Source organism: Thermobia domestica, chromosome 6 (genome assembly GCF_964235325.1).
Source record: "Thermobia domestica chromosome 6, izTheDome1.hap1.1, whole genome shotgun sequence".
NCBI classification, from domain to species: domain Eukaryota; kingdom Metazoa; phylum Arthropoda; class Insecta; order Zygentoma; family Lepismatidae; genus Thermobia; species Thermobia domestica.
In genome coordinates, this window is record NC_137459.1 from 238,044,201 (window position 1) to 238,064,165 (window position 19,965).

A 19,965-nucleotide genomic window follows, 5' to 3' on the forward strand; every position below is an offset into this window, starting at 1 on the left:
AACCAACAACTCTATTTAATAAACTAATTTCTACTAATAAATTTAGTGTAGGGGGCTAATGGAGTTGATCCATCGACATGGCTCAAATCAAAAAGGGAATTAAAGACTTTTATTGAAAAAGATAAATGAATCCATACCTAGAAAAATGAATCTGAACGTGTATTTATAAAACAAACTAAAAATATTGCAATTGCTGAATTAGAAGACGATACTTCTAATGAACCATTTAAGGTGCTTCTTTCCGCAGCCAAAATATTAAGAAAAGCAGCTTTGAATGCAAAGCGCTGGACATTTGAGGGAAATTCGGAAGCTGATAGTGAGCAAATCCCCGAATTATTGACTGTTTTCTTTAAATGGCGTATTGTGGGAAAAAATAATATAACTTCAGAAAAAAAAAACGTGTGAATGAAGTTGATACTCGGGCTAATCGTTTGTCTCAAACGCTGATGTTTGCATGTTTATCCGATTACCAGGCTTCAAGATCCAAATCGAAAGTAAGCAAGCATACATGTGAACTTCCAATGCAAGTTTGAATTGGTTTATCAGTTTATCAGTTGACTCGTAGCTCTAATCGTGTGAATTTTATTAATTCACTAGGCCTCTCTGTACATTATTCTCGTATTTGGGAAATACTAAACAGAATAGCTAAATCTGTAGTGGTTAAACTGAATGCTAATGGAGGACTTTACTTGCCACCGGACATAGTGCCAGGGAGGTTCACTCATTTTGCTATGGATAACATAGATTTTCAAGAAGACACTCCTGATTGTCGGAATACTCTTCACGGGACAGTAGTAGTTATTTACCAAAATATCGAAGAAAGTATTACTGAAGAAAGTATTCGATACTTACTTTGAGAATTCCCCCAAAAAATGCCACCAGAGAAAAACGGCAGCATGGTAACCCACCTGTTGTGTACAAGGTTGAAGAAAAATTGAATATGAAACATGTCGGCATGAAAAATCTCCTTATATAAATAAAGATTTACTTACTGTAGTATTAGGTCAGAATTTGCTCAAAAAGTCTAGTCATTTAGAAAAAAAAACTGTTATTCTTTCTTTCCGTGGCGAAGTCAAGTCAAACAAATCACTGGCAGAAGATCTCAGCACTTCACAAGAAGAAGCTGAGACAAAGTTAATCCTCCATGCAATTCTTGCAACCCAACGAGGAACTTAAAAAAAAATAATTTTTTCACCAGATACTGATGTTCTTGTACTGGCGATCACAAAATATCCAGAATTGACAAGTAATACTACATTTGTTTTAACTGGTTTCCAGAAGCACACGATTCATATAGATTTAATATATCAAGCCTTAGGGGAGAAAAGAGCTGAAGCTTTACTGGGAATGCATTCTCTTTCTGGATGTGACACTACTGGTTCTTTCAGTTATAAATCAAAAAAACAGTTTTTGGAAGAGCTTCATAAATGCTAGCGGCAAAATTCTCAAAGCTCTTGGCTCATTGGGTCAAACAGATATTATCGAGGATGAAACATACACTGCACTTGAAGAATACATATGTTCAGTGTACATGCCAAAACTAAATATTAAAAGGTTGAGTGACCTAAGGTGGTGGTTGTTTACCAAAAAGCAAGTTCAGGGATCAAATATGCCTCCGACTCAAGTTGCCCTTCACCCGGCTATAAGAAGAGCTCATATTCCACAACCTAATATTCCACCCCCAACTTCTGATTTTGGGTGGATGGTAAAGGAAAATGAATATTTACCTATCATGTGTGACATGCCTTGTGCTCCTCAAGAACTATTTTCATCAGTACGCTGTTCCTGTGTCAAGTTGCGGTGTCAAGCATGCTGCAAGTGTGTGCAAAATAATGTACCATGTACTGAAATGTACTCATGCTCGGCTGAGACTGATAAGTGTGAGAATGTTGTAAACCTTGATGAAGTGGATTATGATGACAGTGACAGCGAAGACTCTATGCTATTATGAAGTTGAACTTTTCATTCAGTTTCAAGTTTGACAATTTTTAATATTTAAGTAGGTAATATATAGTAACTATACACCGATAGTAATGATAATTTTGCACTAACATATGCATCATTTAGTCATGAGTTTCCCTTGCCCTGTCTTAAATCTATAAAGCTTATATTTTTCTATTCCTGTACAAATAGATTTTCAAATGTTAACTGAAGACTGTAGTTTTATATAGGTCTATACTCTTTTATTTTATTTTTGATGCAATTAAAGCAGAAAGAAGAAAAACTGTAGCATACAAAAGAGTAGAACTGCTAAAACTTATCCAAAACAAAAAAGATACTCGAAAACAGATGTAAAATAAACGAGACAGAGATGGGTTTAAATTTCGTCTGTCCGCCATCTTGAAATGGCCATCATGTTTGCCAGTGGAGAATCCAAGACCTTCTCCATCACATTTCCTACATCTTAAGTATCCAATAAAATTGATTTCTTCATATCCGCAGTTAGTTTAATCTTATTCCAAATTTCTCTTGAAACTATATTGAAAAAACAATGACCAAAAACATGAATTTTGCATTTTGCGTAAAAACTAAAGTAGAAAGCAGAAATGTCGTAATAAATAAAAGTATGGAGCTACTAAAGACTTTACGTTTGAAAAAAAGAGATCAAAATCGGATGAAAAATAACGGAGATAGAGACAAATAAAAATGTCATTTGTCTGCCATCTTGGAACGGTAGCCATATTTGCCAGTCGCGGGTCCCGTCCAATATCGCTTTTCTTATTCTATTTATACAATGCATAAGGAAAAAAACGAGACCACTCACAATACTTGTTCACAAAGTTGCACACGGACTAAGAATATTGGTGGTTAGAAAACCCACTATAAAGCCAACCGACACTGTTTTGGCAAACTTGTCAACTTGAGCTAATTTCTCCTTTTCTTGATTTTACAACAGGAAGTAAATAAATAAGAATGAGAATCTTAAGTTAGAAATTAAGTTAAATCAGGACATTTCAATATTTTCGAAAAGAGTATTTCTCTAGGTCATTTATGATTTTGCACCACGGAGGGTCGCTCTTTAAGATGAGGTTAAAGAGACGCTAATCATTAACCTATGGAACCACGTTTACCTTACCCTTGCAATGTATTTTTTGGGAGTGACAATATATAGCCTACAATAATTGAATCAACTTCAAGAGATGAATATTCAAACTTAGGCCAAAGACAAATTAAATCATTAATTAGAGAATAATCAATCGTAAACTTTTGCGATAGATCGTCTGTTTCATTATTGAAAGACTTCTTTTGTTGGAAGCATGCCTTTGAAGAGTAAAATGAAGCAATGAATAACATACAATAATAATATAAAAGCACGGATCTTTCTCTAATTATAGATTCAGTTTGTCTTTGGAAAAAGTTTGAATATTCATCTCACGAGGTTGATTCAATTATTATAAATATTGTCTCTTCCTACAAAATACATTGGTAACATAGGGGAAAATGATGCCTTCTGTTCCTAATTAGCCTTCCTTTAAACTTACCTTAAAAGAGCACTGTCCTCTGAAAATTAGTACGAGGGAAGGGGACGCCGAGTTTTGTGTTTGTCACGAGTCACACCAGAGCGGTAACTTAGATTTTTGTGGGGGGCAAGCATTCAATATTTGCCCTCCTAGGAAAAGTTGTTTTGGATCCACCGCAAAATTCGAAAATAGGCCCCTTCTTTCCATCTTTCTCTTACTCTTTGTGGTCACCCGGAGCCTGTGGGCCATTCTACACACTCCTGGTCCCGTTTCATAAATGACAAATTAAGGGGAAAGTATTATCCAATCTTGAAGGCATACGAATAAATGTAATTTCTAGTGCCCATAATAGTAGACATTTTTTACTGAAATGCGCCCACGACTCATTTTTGTTTTATTTACTTTTGTGTGCTGGTTTGTTCATGTAATGTAGTGAACCTGTTTGATGCTTCATTTATAATTTCATGTTCGTATCGTATATGGAGTAAGAAAATTTTGTCTTAAAGAAGGCCCCCTGGAACTGCGGTTAGCTTCCCTGGGGCAGTTGACCCCCTGCCACTCACAAGTTACGACCCTGGGTCACATACACCCTAGTTGAGGGCCTGATTAGTGCATTCTCTACCTGTGATTTTAGCTTCAGACGTTGTCAATAAGATAAGATACTGTAAATAATAATAATAATAAATATGTAATACGCATGTTTCTATGCGAGTGTGGTATTTATGTATGCATAGAGTTACTAATGCTTTCATTTTCTGAAACAAGGCTTGGTCTGCATTTAGTATCTAAAGCCATAATCCCCTTCCCGTGGATAGCGAACAAGCCTTTCACGTCACGAGATCTCAAGTGCAGTGAAGGGATTTGCATATATATATATATATATATATATATATATATATATATATATATATATATATATATATATATATATATATATATATATATATATATAAACTTCGTATTGAGCATGATTATACCAACAGGTTAGCTGTGTCTTCACGACTGTATCAGTCGATTAAAACATTTCTGTTTATGTTTGTGAAGTGAAACTGCCTTGCACAGTTTTCTTTCCGTACAGCAAGTGGCGGTGAAGCACAAACGTATATTCAACCTGAGAACGCTCCACTTTTCACTCAAGACCCCAAGTTTCCCACGTGTTCTTCGTTCTAGTTCGTGGAGAAATATTGAAAGAAGGAATAGAAAAGAGAAATAACTAAAACTTCTGCTCAATTGTAAAGAACGCGTCTACTCCCCCTCAAAGAGCATTGTCCCTGACAGCTGGGAGACAGACGGGTGCTGTTTCTCGAGATACCTCCCTCTCCCTGCCCCTTTGTACATCAGACAGACCTTTAAAATTGGTCCAAGACTGATTCACAAAACATGTTCACCTATCCACTCTCTTCCACTGTGTCGTCCATCTGTCGACCCCTAACTTCCTGTCATGCAATAGGGAAAGAATTCCACGAAAATAATAAGTTAATTTCTTTTTTTCTTCAAGTACAAGGTTACGTACCGTTGAAACTGAGAGTTAAAGGTAACCAACAAATGTATGTCCTACAGACCAATATTACTTACAAAAAAAATTGTCTCTGTACACGCAATTCCTTTTTGTACTGACCGCATTCGTTTAAATATTTCATATACTTTTCATTTGGTCTGTTATTACTGGATATTTCTGTGAAAGATACGTGACGCAGATGAAAGGAGAATTGTAATGGGGAAAGCTTTGATTTTAGGGGAAAAGATACTCCAGGTGTTCTTTTTTAATTTTCCTTTTTATTATTATTTTGCATTTTCTTGGAATTTCGATGGAATTAATTGTTTCGTGTCTCCAACATTATATTTTCAAAATAATCATTCAATGATTTGAACACCAAAGAGCTTCTCTTAGAAATACATACTGCCTTAAGAAAGGGTGAAAAAGGATATTTTGTTAATCCATTTTTATTAATAGCTCTGACAAGGTAAGTTAAAAGATAGCAAATAATGTATTCCCTTAGTTAAGTGAAGATACAAAATTTACCTCTTTCAACATGAATTTAGGGGCAGTAAACAACATGGAACCGTAAGCTTATTCTTCTCTGTTCCTTACCCATTACAGTGCTTTTGATGAATCAAAGCACCAAATTGGGATGGATCTAAGATTACAATTTCGGGTCGGTATTACCCGCTTTTAAGATAGTTTTCTTCTTCTGTATAATTATAGGGCTTAAAATTTTGCCTATTCAAGGTTCGCCTAATACCTGGTAGCTATAAAAATGTTAATCAAAATGTGACACAGAGTTAGTGTTACCATTAGGCGAAAGTTGTTTTCCTTTTCAAAAACTTAGTTTAGCTTGCATATATTGGTAGTTCTGCACACAGGCGTCGCTGGCGGGAAGTATGGTCCTAAATATCTTGTCATCGAGCTGTAACAAACGTAATTCAATTACACATCCTCAGGAATCAAAAAAGATACCAAAAAGAACAGAAGCCAGAAAGCATAAATTAAGTAGCCAAATCTCTGTAACAGGTGTAAAAGATGCATTTCTTTTACTTGTTTTCAGAGAAGAGCAGTGGTCGAAGTGAAACAGTATGCCATGGTATGCCATACCGCCTGTGGTTTTTCAGTGATAAAAGTATATCGTTTCTGGTTTTCCAATGACTAAAACATACCGTCACTGGAAAGTAGACGGTAAATACATTTAATAAATATTTTTTTATGTACAGTAATTGATGAATAGCTTTGCACGTAAAAAAAAAAAAAAGTCGATATTTAAATTTGTACGTAGAAATAATTTCTAAGTTGACAACACCGACATTTTTGTTATCATTTTCCTACCTTCTGTTTTTAAAATGAGGTGTCTTCAAAAAAAATCTAGTATATAGTTTGATGTGCCATATTGAATTTTCTTTCTTATGTGTGTGTATCGTCTTGTCTTAATGCATATAAATGTGTTTTGAGCATATACGGGTTGTCTGTTGTAAGGGTCGGATCTTTCAAAGGTTTGGATTATATCTCAGTTGAGTTAGAGGGTTCGGGAGTTTTCCCACAGGAAATTTTCAATATAAAAGCTAGGTTTTAAAGCATTTTCATGTATAATTCTCTACAATACAACATAAGGGGATATATTTTATATTTTTTTTTCAGAAAGTTGTTGGCTGGGGTCAAAGTCTCTCCATGTCCCTCCCGTGGCTACAAAGAAGTTCTCCAATGGTTTTCAGTCATTGTGTAAATTGAAATGCAATCTTTCAGGTAAGATAACCTCATGTATTTTAACATTTAGATAGCCGGCATGTCGAGCCAAAATCGTAATAAAACATATCGCCTCTGCTTTTTTTTTCCACTGGAAAAAAGAGTACATATTATACACTGGCAAATACGGAGCATATGAAGAACAAATTAATATTATGTGTCTTGTCAAGTAATACGTATATGCTGCATTATGTAACTAGTGAAGAGTGATGCGTTTTTAGGATTTAAAAAAAAAAGAAAAAAAAAACTCTTTCCAATCTCACAACTTCACTTTCTTCCTTCTTTAGAGAAATGGCATTACAAGCTATGGAAGGTAACAATTTTCATGCAACATGTACTAACAATACAACATGTTATATTATTATTACTTATTCTACAATAAGCACTTTTAATCGCGTCTATTTTATCTGATATTTTGAAACTAATAATGTATATAAATGCATTGGAAGAAATTACTTTAAAATAGAAGAAACTGTAGATAGAGAGAATGCATAATTTTATGAGTGATACGAATGTTTTTTGGAAGAAAGGGCGAAAGGTAATATAGGAGGTAAGCAGGAACTTGGATAAGCTGCTAATTTGAAACATTTGGTTATCCAAAGTAGAAGCTGGAAAGATGGAAGAGAGAAGTTAGGTTAGACAGGTCGCAGGTGGGTAATAACAACCCAGTGTGGATGGTTTGATGCAAGATAAAATCCTATAGAAACAATTGTGTCTATGGCGATAAGCCTTCGAGTTAGATAGTTTTGCGAAGTTTTCCATCATCCAGGTTTTTACATTGAAAAACTTATTTATGTGACAAACAGTACTTATTGTTTTGGCGATTGTTTCCAAGTATTTCCCAGCAAGCAATATGTAGTATTTTATTTTTGATTCGTTTTCTTTCTTTCTTATTTTTTTATTTTTGAAACGATGCAAAATGTAGATTGTTAAGGAAATTCACCTATTAATGATATATTTAAAAGGAAAAGAAAAGAAACATAAACACCTGCTTTATTTACCAATATACTCTAAAACCTGTTACTTTTTTTATGATATAGATAAACAGTTGCTTTCTAAGTTGACCACCTGCATGCACCTGTGTTCGTAATCTTCGAAGCTGGTTGTGATAACTTCCTTTTATTTATCCATTAAAGCTTGTATATGAATCAACTGGATATGAATGAGTCAAAATCAAAGCGACGTAATGCATAATTTATTAACTTCGAAGACTAAAGAGGTTATATAGATATCTCAACGTTACAGAAATATCAGTCAGAGACTCCAAGCTTTTCCTTCTTATTTCATTTCCTGGGATGGGAACAAAATCAAAATGTGAAGAGGTCTTGTCTTAGCAACAAGAAGATGGATGAATTACTCCAGGGGACAAAACCGAAAGAATGTACGGGATAAAACTCACCGGGGAAAGGTTCACCAGACTTAAGCTCACTGCCAGCCTTATGTTAGAAGTACGGACAAAAGTTCATCGATAGCGGACATAAGCTCACATAAAAATAAAATATATAATTTTATTTATAATTATTTTTATATACAGTTATATATTGGCTCACATTTCTCTTTCATGATTGGCTATTTGTTGGCTACAAACAGCATTTGATTGTTCGGATCTAGTTCATCTCAGAAACGATAACTTTTAATAAACTATTTCATTTTCACTTTAGACTAACACTATGATAGATGCATATTCTCTAAGGAAATGTGGAATGTATACGAAGCTACACTTAAGGGAATAGAAACGCAAGTAATTTAAGTGAAGAGACGAATAATTTAAGTGTAATCGTGCATTTTCCAATTTTGAAAGTAAATTATCCTTCTGGAAGGCTTTGAACAACATTAGAAAGGATGAAACTGTATCCATAACAATTATTCTTCAGCATCAATTCGGAACTTTTTTCTGCAAAACGTCAGAAAAGGAAACAAATAATACTAGGTCAAAAATTATTGTTTCTGTGTAGAGAAACCAAATATGATAAAAGGGTCTAGAGTATTATGAGAGCTATTGGTCATAGTACCAGGTTTTAATTCCTGAAGTTGAAAACTGTGTAATTCGAATTATGTATTCCAATTCATGCATTTCAAATTCCGTATTAAGTACTACTCCGACAATCTTATGCTGCTACAGTGTGTTTTAAATTACGTTTATTTTAAACAGTGCATGAATTTCGTGGCTTTCCCCGAAATAAGAATGTTATGATTTTTCCCCTAAAAGAACTGCATTTAAACCTTGTACTGTACTAGTAACAGGAACCAAGATCGTCGCTTTGAAGTTAAACTACAGCAGTAACATATAAAGAAATAAATTGTGAATAGAAATCCTATATATATATATATATATATATATATATATATATATATATATATATATATATATATATATATAATATATATTGTATACCTTAGCCATATAAATCACTTCGACGGTAAATGCACAATTTCTTCAATAAAATATTGCAAATAATGTAATAACGAAAATAACAGTACTACATTTTTTCTTACACAAACTTAACAGAAATTTTGTTAGATCTAGCACGAAATTTGTATAAATTTTACATGAATTAAAATTATATAGAATCACTATAGAAGCCATTATAATGTATAAATAGTAAAAAAAAACAAAAAAAAAAACTGAAAGATTAGCAAAGTCTACAACAAAATGAACGAAAGATTAGAAATGTAAAACCAAAGTGATATTTCCGTTCATTACTGCACACAAACTGACGATATTATTTGACAATATCAGATATTTGAAAAAAAAATGCAAATTAAAATTTAATTTTAAAAAAATTATCATCTCTAAACAAAATTGCCAATGTAGAATAAAGTAAGTATAACTTTTTTTTTTGTTTCATCTCAGATATAATATGAACCCCATTTGATCTAATAGCCAACACACTTACCTTTGGTGCGCGTGATTCCGGGCTCGATTCCCGGTGGGGTACAGTTGAACGAGAAAAGTGGTTCGGATTCCACTATAATCAGTAGGTCCACGTCTCCATAGCCGTCCTGCACAATCGTGGGACGTTAAACAAATAAATACAATATGTATAATATATAACTGTTTATTAAAAATGTAATATAGCCTATGTACCGGTACACATTTTTTACGATTGTAGTTGTGCCATTTTGTTTCAGTTGAAGATTTTAAAAAAGCAATTTCGAAAACTTTTTCGAGTTCATTCAACTTTCTTTATTTTGTTTGCGACGTAGATAAATCCAAAGAATTCAACTTTAGACTCAGCCTCATGACTTTTGGGGAATACCCACGAGTTGAACATAATTACGGGCAACAACCATGACGGTCAAAACCACACAACGGCCTTAGCTACCTTGCAATCCATCTCTGTGAAAGTTACAGCACAAACTCAAATCTGCGTTCTTTCTTGTTCCTGGCAAATCTGTCGTCGGTGTGTATACTACATTGATCAAAAAGTTCCCGGAATGACCGCCGTGTGGCGCTCTCAGTCACATGATTTGGCGTTTTCTTTTCTCTGTGAGTTGCCACACCTATCAGCGATATCCCTCCTAGTTAGAATATCGTAGCAGCGTTGCCAACATGCACGATAATTATCGAATCATACGATAATTTTGACCCCTGTACGATGCACGATAGCTGATGTACGGTAATAGGTAAATATACGATAATTTAATAGCTTCAGGTAAAATGCAAAGATAGTTCTGGGGGTATTTGAAATTCGAAAGAAATTTCATTCATTGCGTGAAAAAGGTATGAATTTTGCAACAAATGTGACAAAATTACTCAAAACATTACAAATGCGAACCAATTCACCTGTTTACTCATGTTTATTATAACTATGTAATTGGTTAATTGGATCACTGGGATTTAGCATACACTGAACACATACATATGAAACCGGCGTTATCTATTCGATCAATAAAGGAGAACTACTAGCTACTTGATGTAGATAAGTTTTCACAAGTAAACATATAAAGTGTTGAAGGAAAACCACAGAATTCTTTTCGATAGACTCGTAAAGAATAGAACTTCATTCTTGTTTTCTAAGGAGATTCAAGAATATAGTTTTAGTTCTTCGCATTCGCGTTAGTTTCCTCTTAATAATAATAATAATAATAATAATAATAATAATAATAATAATAATAATAATAATAATAATAATAATAATAATAATAATAATAATAATAATAATACAGCTTGATATTTAGACTTGAAACAAAACATACGATAATTTTACGGCAAAGACGATAATTTTAAGTGCTGCATACGATAATATCTTCTGATCGTGTTGGCAACGCTGTATCGTAGTTTGCCATTTGTGAAAGTGACGCAGTGTTGAGTACATCTGTTTGGGTGGATGTTCCGATTTTTGCAATGGGGTTAATTTTACAGCAAGTGTGTGCGTTAAAAATGAATTCAATGGTGTAAAAACCTTGTAAATGTTTGAAAAGTGTTTTGGGAATAATGCCCTAAAACAGCGGTTTACAAGTGGCGAGCATCAACGAGCCAAGACCGAAGAAAAACACGTCGTTTTCAGTCGAGAAAGGCGATGGTGACGGTTTTAATGGATTACACCATGAATTTCTGCTAAATATTCAGACAGTCAACAAGGAGTATTATTTTAGCGTTATGTAGCGTTTGCGTGAAGCAATTTGTCTAAAAAAATCTCTGGACTAACAAACCCATAGATTTTGCACCATGACAACTCAGCGTCGCACAATGCTATCATTATCCGCGAATTTCTCACCAAAAATGAAATACCAACCCGCAGCCACTGAATTCACCGGATTTAGCTCTGTGCGACATTTTTTTTTGTTTGTTTGTTTGTTTGGTCAACTGAAGAAACCATTATGGAGATCGTGTTTTAGCAGCCGAGAGGAGATAATACGAAAATCGAAGACGGCTCTGATGAACATACCGAAAATGAGTAACACAAATGTTTTAAGAACTGGATCAAGCGCTGTCATAAGTGTGTTGCAGTAGGTCCACGCCTCCTTTCGAAGAGGACAACATCAATTTTCAGGAATAAATCAATTTTCAGGAATAAACTTGCATTTTTAATTTTGTGAGTGAATTCCGGGAACTTTTTGATCAAAGTAGTATAATAGTGCCAGGCCGCAAAGTCGATCTGCAGCCATTCGGGATCGTAGCCACGTCTTCAACCTTTTTAGTGTTGAAAATGTTCTTTTGGCTGATGTTCTTTTGGATGCTCTGTATAGGGTATTTTGTCCAAATACATTGCTTTCGTAGTGGTATAATTGAGTATGCAAAGAAAAAAAAGCATTAGACCAGAATACGAATAGGGGGTTGGAAATTGACTCTATTACGTAATTTCTTAAATTCAGCTTTTAGAAACTTAGTATAATTATAGCTATGTTTACAACAACAACAAAATTATATTATACTAGCCTTCGTCTAGGTTGGATTTTGCCCCGAGACCCCCAATTTGCTCTGCATATGCCCTCATTCAATACAGCAAATGCTCCTACGTGCTATTGTGTCTTCCTTCCCTTCACTGTTAAGTAGCAAAGAACGCTCAAATACATGTTTAATTATTATAATTGAAAAATTAAACTACCAACTTTCATGTCTCTAACTGTAAGGGATCTCGAGATATGGGCATATAATAATAATAATAATAATAATAATAATAATAATAATAATAATAATAATAATAATAATAATAATAATAATAATAATTATTATTATTATTATTATTATTATTATTATTATTATTATTATTATTATTATTATTATTATTATTAGGGTCTATTATTTCCATCCCTTTTCTTTCCTTCTAGGTAAAATATCAAAAACGCTGAAATGCGTATTGAATTATTTTGAGTGAGAAGTCCATAGAAAATATATACACCAAATTTCATGTTTCTAACCTTCAAAGATTCTTAGACATTGATATATTATAATAATTGCAATGCCCGCCCCCTTTTCTTTCTACCTCTTTTTCCCCATTTTCCTAAACTACCAAAAAACGTTGAAACGCGTGCCAGATTATTTAAAATGAGAAATCTAAATACCAAATTTCAAGTCTCGATCCTTAAGGTATTCGGAGAGATGGTCAGCCCTTTTTTTTCTTCGAATTTCCAAGAAATCTTTCCTTAGTGATACCCTACGTCACAAATTTTACTTACTGTCCGAATTCAAAGTTTCTACCTTGAGGAGTTTGGCCTGTGATATGTTATTCACTCAGGACTTCGTCTTTTATATAATGTGTTATTTCCCAAGAAAAGATGAAATGCCATTAAAAGTCACAATGAATCCCTGGTTCCTTCCTAGTGTTTCCATGTTGAACCCCAAGAGTCACGGCTCTCTATGTTGATCTAGTAGCTAGCGAACGTATCTTTGATATATGATGCATGAGGTTCTGTGGTTTGATTCCCGGTGAGTGAGCATCGAACGCACTACAGTGGTTCAGATCCAACTTTAAACTCTATTTCTTGTTCTGTAATGAATCGCATTTGACAAACGATGTAAATACATACCAATCATTCAATCAACCAGCGGAAAAGGAACACTGAAGGTTCTATATTTCTCTCATTCAATCAACCAGCGGAAAAGGAACACTGAAGGTTCTATATTTCTCTTTAATCATGGTAAAGGTACTTGGAGTTTCGGGACTCGAATTCCATTTCTATATCCTTTTTCAAGGACACAATTTTAAAATATAACTTTTTAGTTCAAAGTGTGAGCAGTCTTACCCTCCTACCTACAGCTGTTTGTCCAACGAATGAATAATATTATCGTTCCTTTGCGGCTTATGGTGACCGCTTCAAGAAACTAGGGACATAAGTATTCACATTTCAAATATCTCTGTATCAAGTACTATTAAGTATCACACATTTTGATTAGACTCTGCTAGGCTTGTCACACAGCTTGAAACGGTTGGGAAAAGACTATATTTGTATTTTCCAACGATACATGCTGGAAGTAAAAACCAGACCTTTCTGGGAGCTCGCCCCCTCCGCCCCTGGGATCCGCCAGTGATTATAACAATGAACAACTAAAAGTTGTTGAATGAAAAGTGGTTAGTTTTAAACTATTAATTTTAATTGTCAGAATTTTAATAGTTATAGTCCAGAAGGTATAACGTCGTTGGCTTCGCACGCTTGGAGCTGCTCGTCACTGGGGGTGTGGTAAGAGAATAGCCAATCACCACTCACCATTCACCGCGTTTAGTGAGCCACGAGTATCCAAGCTGGCAACTCCCCATAAACGTCACTACAACTTTACGCGGGAAGCCAACGACATTATACCCTCTGTACTATAGTTTCCAAGTCCAACCCGTAACTTGAAGTAGGACACGAACAAAAGCCCGTTAGACAAAAGTTCACGAAGCAAAAGTCCACTCTAAATTTCCAAAGATAGGACAAAAGCCCATCAAAAGTCTTCTAGAGGAGGACAAAGATCTACTAGATATATCACAAGAAACGAGTTGAGTTGATTTTAGTTTAGCGTCCCTTTCAGCAGCGAGGCTATATGAGACGTGGACCTACTGATTAACGTGGAATGCGAACCACATGAGCTCCCGCCGGGAATCGAACCCGGGTCTCCCACGCCAAAGGCGCGCGCGCTAACCGCTTAGCCACGGAGGAGCTCTCACAAGAAACGAATCAAGCCTACTGTGAATAAGAAAACGATGTAAACGAAAAACGTAAGGCAATCAGAGTAATTTTCCAAAAGTGAAATGAAATGAAATGAAATCTTTAAGTATTACGTCCCACGGTTATGCCGGTTAGGCTAAAGGAGACGGTGATGATGAGAGATGAGTGAAATTGTGGTATGGAGAAAGTGGGAGAACCTCGAGAAAACTCACGAGCACGGTGTTTGTCCACCACAAAGTCCACACGGCGCAAGCTGGGATCGAACCAGGGACCCTAAGCACCGGAGGTGAACGCTCTACCACTGAGCCACCGCGCCCCCCATTTTCCAAAGTGAATATTTAGTTGGGTGGGTGGAGTTAATTTTAGAAAAGTTAATTTTTAATTGGGTGAAACGGAAAAGATAAAGAAAACATGTGCTTATTAGGAAAACACAAAGAACAGAGTGATGCAGTAATGATTGAACCTCTGTCGAACGAATCAAGAGTTATTATTAAAAAAAAAAATAATAATTGTTGACTTTGAACTTGCTTTTCACTAGGTATTGGAAACTGTATTTCACGATAGTGTTAATCTAATGGTCGCCTTTTCCGTTTGACGCCACATACTTGAAAAAAAATAATCCAAAATTAGGCCTAACGAATCTTATACTCAGTAGCTTTCTTCTCACTCGATATAGTAGAAGAAGAGTTGTTCCATCTTAAAGACAATTTTACCAGATGAATTGATTGATCTTCTTTGGTTACCTGGAATCTTTGTGTCATGTCCGAATTGCTTCGCAAAATCCACTTGCAATGAAGGTCAGAAAAACAGTACCATTATTTATGAAATAACTACGTAATGTGTATAAGGGAACATAACATAAGTGGAGGTGATATAATTAATAATCACGCAGAAACTTGGAAACATAGCTACACCAGGGCTACGATCGCTCCCTCCCAGAAAAGGAAACTTTTTTTATTTTATATATAAATAAAATATATAGTTTATTTTTTGACGCTCTTAAAAGTAGCTCTAAGTAGCAGTATTACAACCCACCGCTTCTCAGAAGTCCGTCCTGGATCCGCCCCTGAGCTACACAAGTTTAGTTGATGTTGGTAAGCCATCATTTTGGGGATAGATTGAGGATACGAAATTATGCAAGAATTGCAGTTGTATGTATCGTTCAGTCAGAGTTGGGTCGGTATCCTACAAAGAGGAGAAAGAGGGAACATCCAAAATTATATAACATGCTGCGTAGTTTGTACTGTGAGATAAGGGTAGCACAAGAAACATGAAAAGTTTCTAAAATTAAGTTGGTCACAAAATTGGGTTCTCATCAATGAGTAATACCTAATGATCAGAGATTTTGTGCTGTACTGTATGCTATGTATTGATTAATTGATGTACTAGTATATGTAATGATTATGCATTTGATTCTGCACACATCTTGTGTTGCTCTGTAAAATGAGCATACTTTGCACCAGCAAGAGTTACTTCTTATCGAACAGGAAACATGTTTCCTTCCAGCATGTTGACAACATTTTTGTATTTTGTGACACAATAATGGAACGGTACCACAGATGGTAACGTAGGACATATCTGGAAGAAGTGTGGCCGTAATTAAGCGGTTACTTGCTCTGTAAACTTTTCACTTTCTGTGCCGGAATGATTCTGTAATATTAAAGAAGAGAAAGTTGCTCGTTACATTGTGTTACGGTACCATATTACAAATATTTCTGATATAAATAATATATTTTCTGAATACCTTAAATACTGGCATCTACATAATTTATATAATATTACACATCGGCATAAATAATTATGTTCATTTTAAAAAATGCTCAGTAAATTTGTGAAACATTGTTAACAACAAGAATAATGAATAACAAACTGTCTCTGATTTAAATAGATTTGTTATAATTATAATGATGGAAATATTCACTACAAACTTTGTAGCTTTACAGCAAGCAGTATTGAACAGTATAGAAATATAAATTTGTACTGATGGAAAGTTACATGCTCATATGTGTCACTTTGTATCAATGTTTGAAACCAATCCCACAATACACTTAAGTTATAATAACTGCCAAAACATGATATGTGTAATTCCCAAAACTTAAACTAAAGGAAGGAAACGAATTAAGACTTTTCTACTGTGTAATGAAGATAACCAAGTGAAAATTCTCATTTTGCTCGAAAATTTGATGCAAATATACGCACTTTACGCTATATCACATTAATAATCTAGCGTTATTTCTTGATTTTTTACCCATAAATATTATGACAGTATAATTTATAATGTAGTAATTATACTGAATAAATTAAGATTTATATTTTAAATTTGCTGCGTTGTTATTTACACTGTTTTCTTATATACAGTGAGTATCTAATATATATTCATAAGATATCTAATGGTTTTTTGTACTAATCAAGAAAATTTGTGGTGCGCATTTGTAATACCTTTGGAAATTTAAAGTGTTTTGGCATGGCTAAGTGGTAAAGCGCTTATCTCTAGCACTTGGAATTCCTAGTTCGATCCCCGGCTAAGTAAGTTTGTGGTGGACAACATCATTTTTGTGGATTTTCTCGGGGTTCTCCCGTTTTTCCCACTTTCTCATTCAACCTATTCGTCTGTCATCATTCACTTACCTTAAATCATTTTCTCCCTTAGCCTAAATGGCACAATCGTGGGAACTTAAACTATAGTATTTCATTTTATGAATTTAAAGTGAACTTTTATCCGTTGGGGTTTCTGCCGGATAGGCTTTTGTCCTACTCCCACTTGAATGATGTTTAATTTCTTTCAACTGCTTTATTGCAACAAGAGAAAGAAACACATTAACCAAATAAACATTATATGAGATGACAAGTACTATTTACATTTACTTTTTGTATTTTACAGGTCATCCCAGGGGAATTCCTCGAACTCAGTCAGTAATATGTTTATACAATTAAGGGTAAAGGAGACATTTTAAATTTTCATAGTCCATAAGCGTAAATAAAATATAATATTTATTTTGTTTTCTCTACAAAATTTAGTTTGTTAATTGCTGTGACTCATAAAAATAGACTCAACTGTTACCAATAGTACAAAACTGTAGGCTGGTTGACCAGTATGATTACATGCATATTTTATTTAATTCGAAGGCATGGGAGATAAAACTGCCTTTAATATTCTGCCCAGATAATAGAATTGTACTTATTCTTATAGAATAATAGAAATATATTCGTCATGATATTCAAATGAAATGGTTCCAGATAATCATAAGGGGAAGGCTCCTCGAACGCACTATCCTCTTTTCTAAACAACTTGTAAATCGATTTAAAAAAATATATATATCACTATGGCAAATTGTCTAAATAAGCGCAACTAACAAATAAGTAAGGAATAACAACTGGCTGACAACATTTAGTTGATTTTTTCAACAAAAACTACATTGTGGGTTGGAAGAAACCCCATTGGATATATATATATATATATATATATATATATATATATATATATATATATATAATGGCGTAACTAAAGGCTTGGAGGCCCCCTGCAGACAGCATGGAGTGGGGCTCCTTCTCTACATCCCACTTTATGATCTGGGAGCCCCATGATGGCTAGGGCCCCACGCAATGCGGGGTCTGCGGGGTCTGCGGGGCCCTTATTTACGCCCCTGTATATATATATAAACATGTAAAATTAAAATCAAAGTGCCAAAATCTATGGAGCTTTTCAAACTGCTTTAGGAAAGAATTTCTCAAATTCAGTCTCCTTGCTGGTAAAAATATCAGTTTAAAAGAAAGTTGCTGATGCCATATTGTATTTCTGTACAGAAGGTAAATAGGGCCACATAAACGATGCGGCTGGCTAAAATGGAACAAATCAACAAAGAAATTCATCTAGAATGTTGCCTTGAAGCAGAATCCAAAGTAAAAAAGAAAACTTGTCCCCATCTTAGACCAGCTGCTCACAAAATATAAAAATACAAAGAAAGTGCCTTTTTGTAGTACCAGGTGCACACAATCTCCCAAAGAAATGACGTCACAAGGTCTACACGTGCGGCAGGTCAAGTTTTTTTTTAAATACATTTCATAAGATTTGTTACAGATGATACATCAAAATGGGGTGGTCTTCCTCTAGGACTTCCTTGGTTTGGACTTGCCTGTAACTGCTGGCCCCTTGATTCGTGATTCTTTCAAGATGTCATGGAGGGAGAAATGTGAAGCCTGTGTGTGATTCTTCAAGAACTATTTATTACTTTGTGTTAAGCACCTGCAAATAAAGAAACTGAAAGTTTTGGCAGAAAAATCTTCAGAAACGAAAACATTGTTTTACTCACTGTCATTCATGCAAATAGTACACCCATATACAGGGTGTTTAAGACAAAATGTTACACAGTTTGTGGGCATATTCGTTGGAGCAAACTGATTTTTTTTTTTCTAAACACTACGGAGTCGTTTAGGATATACAGCCATTGCGATGCAGTAATGACTTTCAGAAAAGTAAATACAATTCAAAAATGACGCACAATGGTGGTAATATATTGCAGGAAGATGCTGTGTATACAATTAGCGCAACGTCAGTGACGCTGAAGTGACAGTGTTGCAATCCGTGAATAACATTATATTGTGAAAAAACATCACGCTGTTAGGTATTACATGTTTAATGTCTTTTGGTAGTGTTGAAGAAAGTATAGGAAGGCAATATTACATGTTGTTCTTCACAAAAGAAGCATTAACAGATAGCAAACGAGCAATAAAGAGTTTGAATATCAAGGGGAAAAAATCAGATGCGCGTTTGCGATCGGATGCCTTCAACGTTCTTTTGTGGATATGATTCCACTTTTGAGGAATGGCGGACAACAACAACAAGAAAAATTGTAGCTCTCCTAGTGTTTTCCTATGTAGAATTTCGAATATTACAATATTACAGATAAATTTTGAATGTTCTTCAATCTATTGTAAGTAATTAGAAGGTGGCATTGAGATATGTTTAAGATCTGAATAATAAAATAACAACAACAACAACAACAACTACTACTACTACTACTACTACTACTACTACTACTACTACTACTACTACTACTACTACTACTACTACTACTAATAATAATAATAATAATAATAATAATAATAATAATAATAACAGGGAGAGAAAAGAAGGTAAGGAAGAGGCGGAGAAAGAGTAATAATTGTAGTTTACAGTGTCTATGACGAGAATTGACATGATATGGAAGGCTTGGATCTAAGACATCTGTCATCTAAGGTAGGTTTACGTTACGTGATCCACTGCCCGATCGTCGCAGTGTATATTCTTTTCTATTCATTTCCTTCCATGCATATCACTATCAAAGTGACATGTCTCGTACGCACAATTATTTTGTAAGTGAAAGTGCTTTCCTTTTTTATTACAGCCTTTAACATGGTAAGGCGGAATGATGTTTCCCCTCGTGTTCCTTTATCCGTTTCTTCATGTTGTACTCTCCGAGTGCTGCATAAGCCACTCTGTTGCTGCTACTTCGCTCACTCAACTGAGAGTGATGCTGAACTCATGCTTGTGTCATTCCGCTGAAAGCATAACACAGATATGCAATGTTTTATTGTTTTCAAGTGAAGAGGTGTATCGGAATCGATTTTTTCCTGCTGATTACGAACATGACCTTCAAAATTGTGTATCACGTCAGTTTTTTTTTTACAAATCAAGAA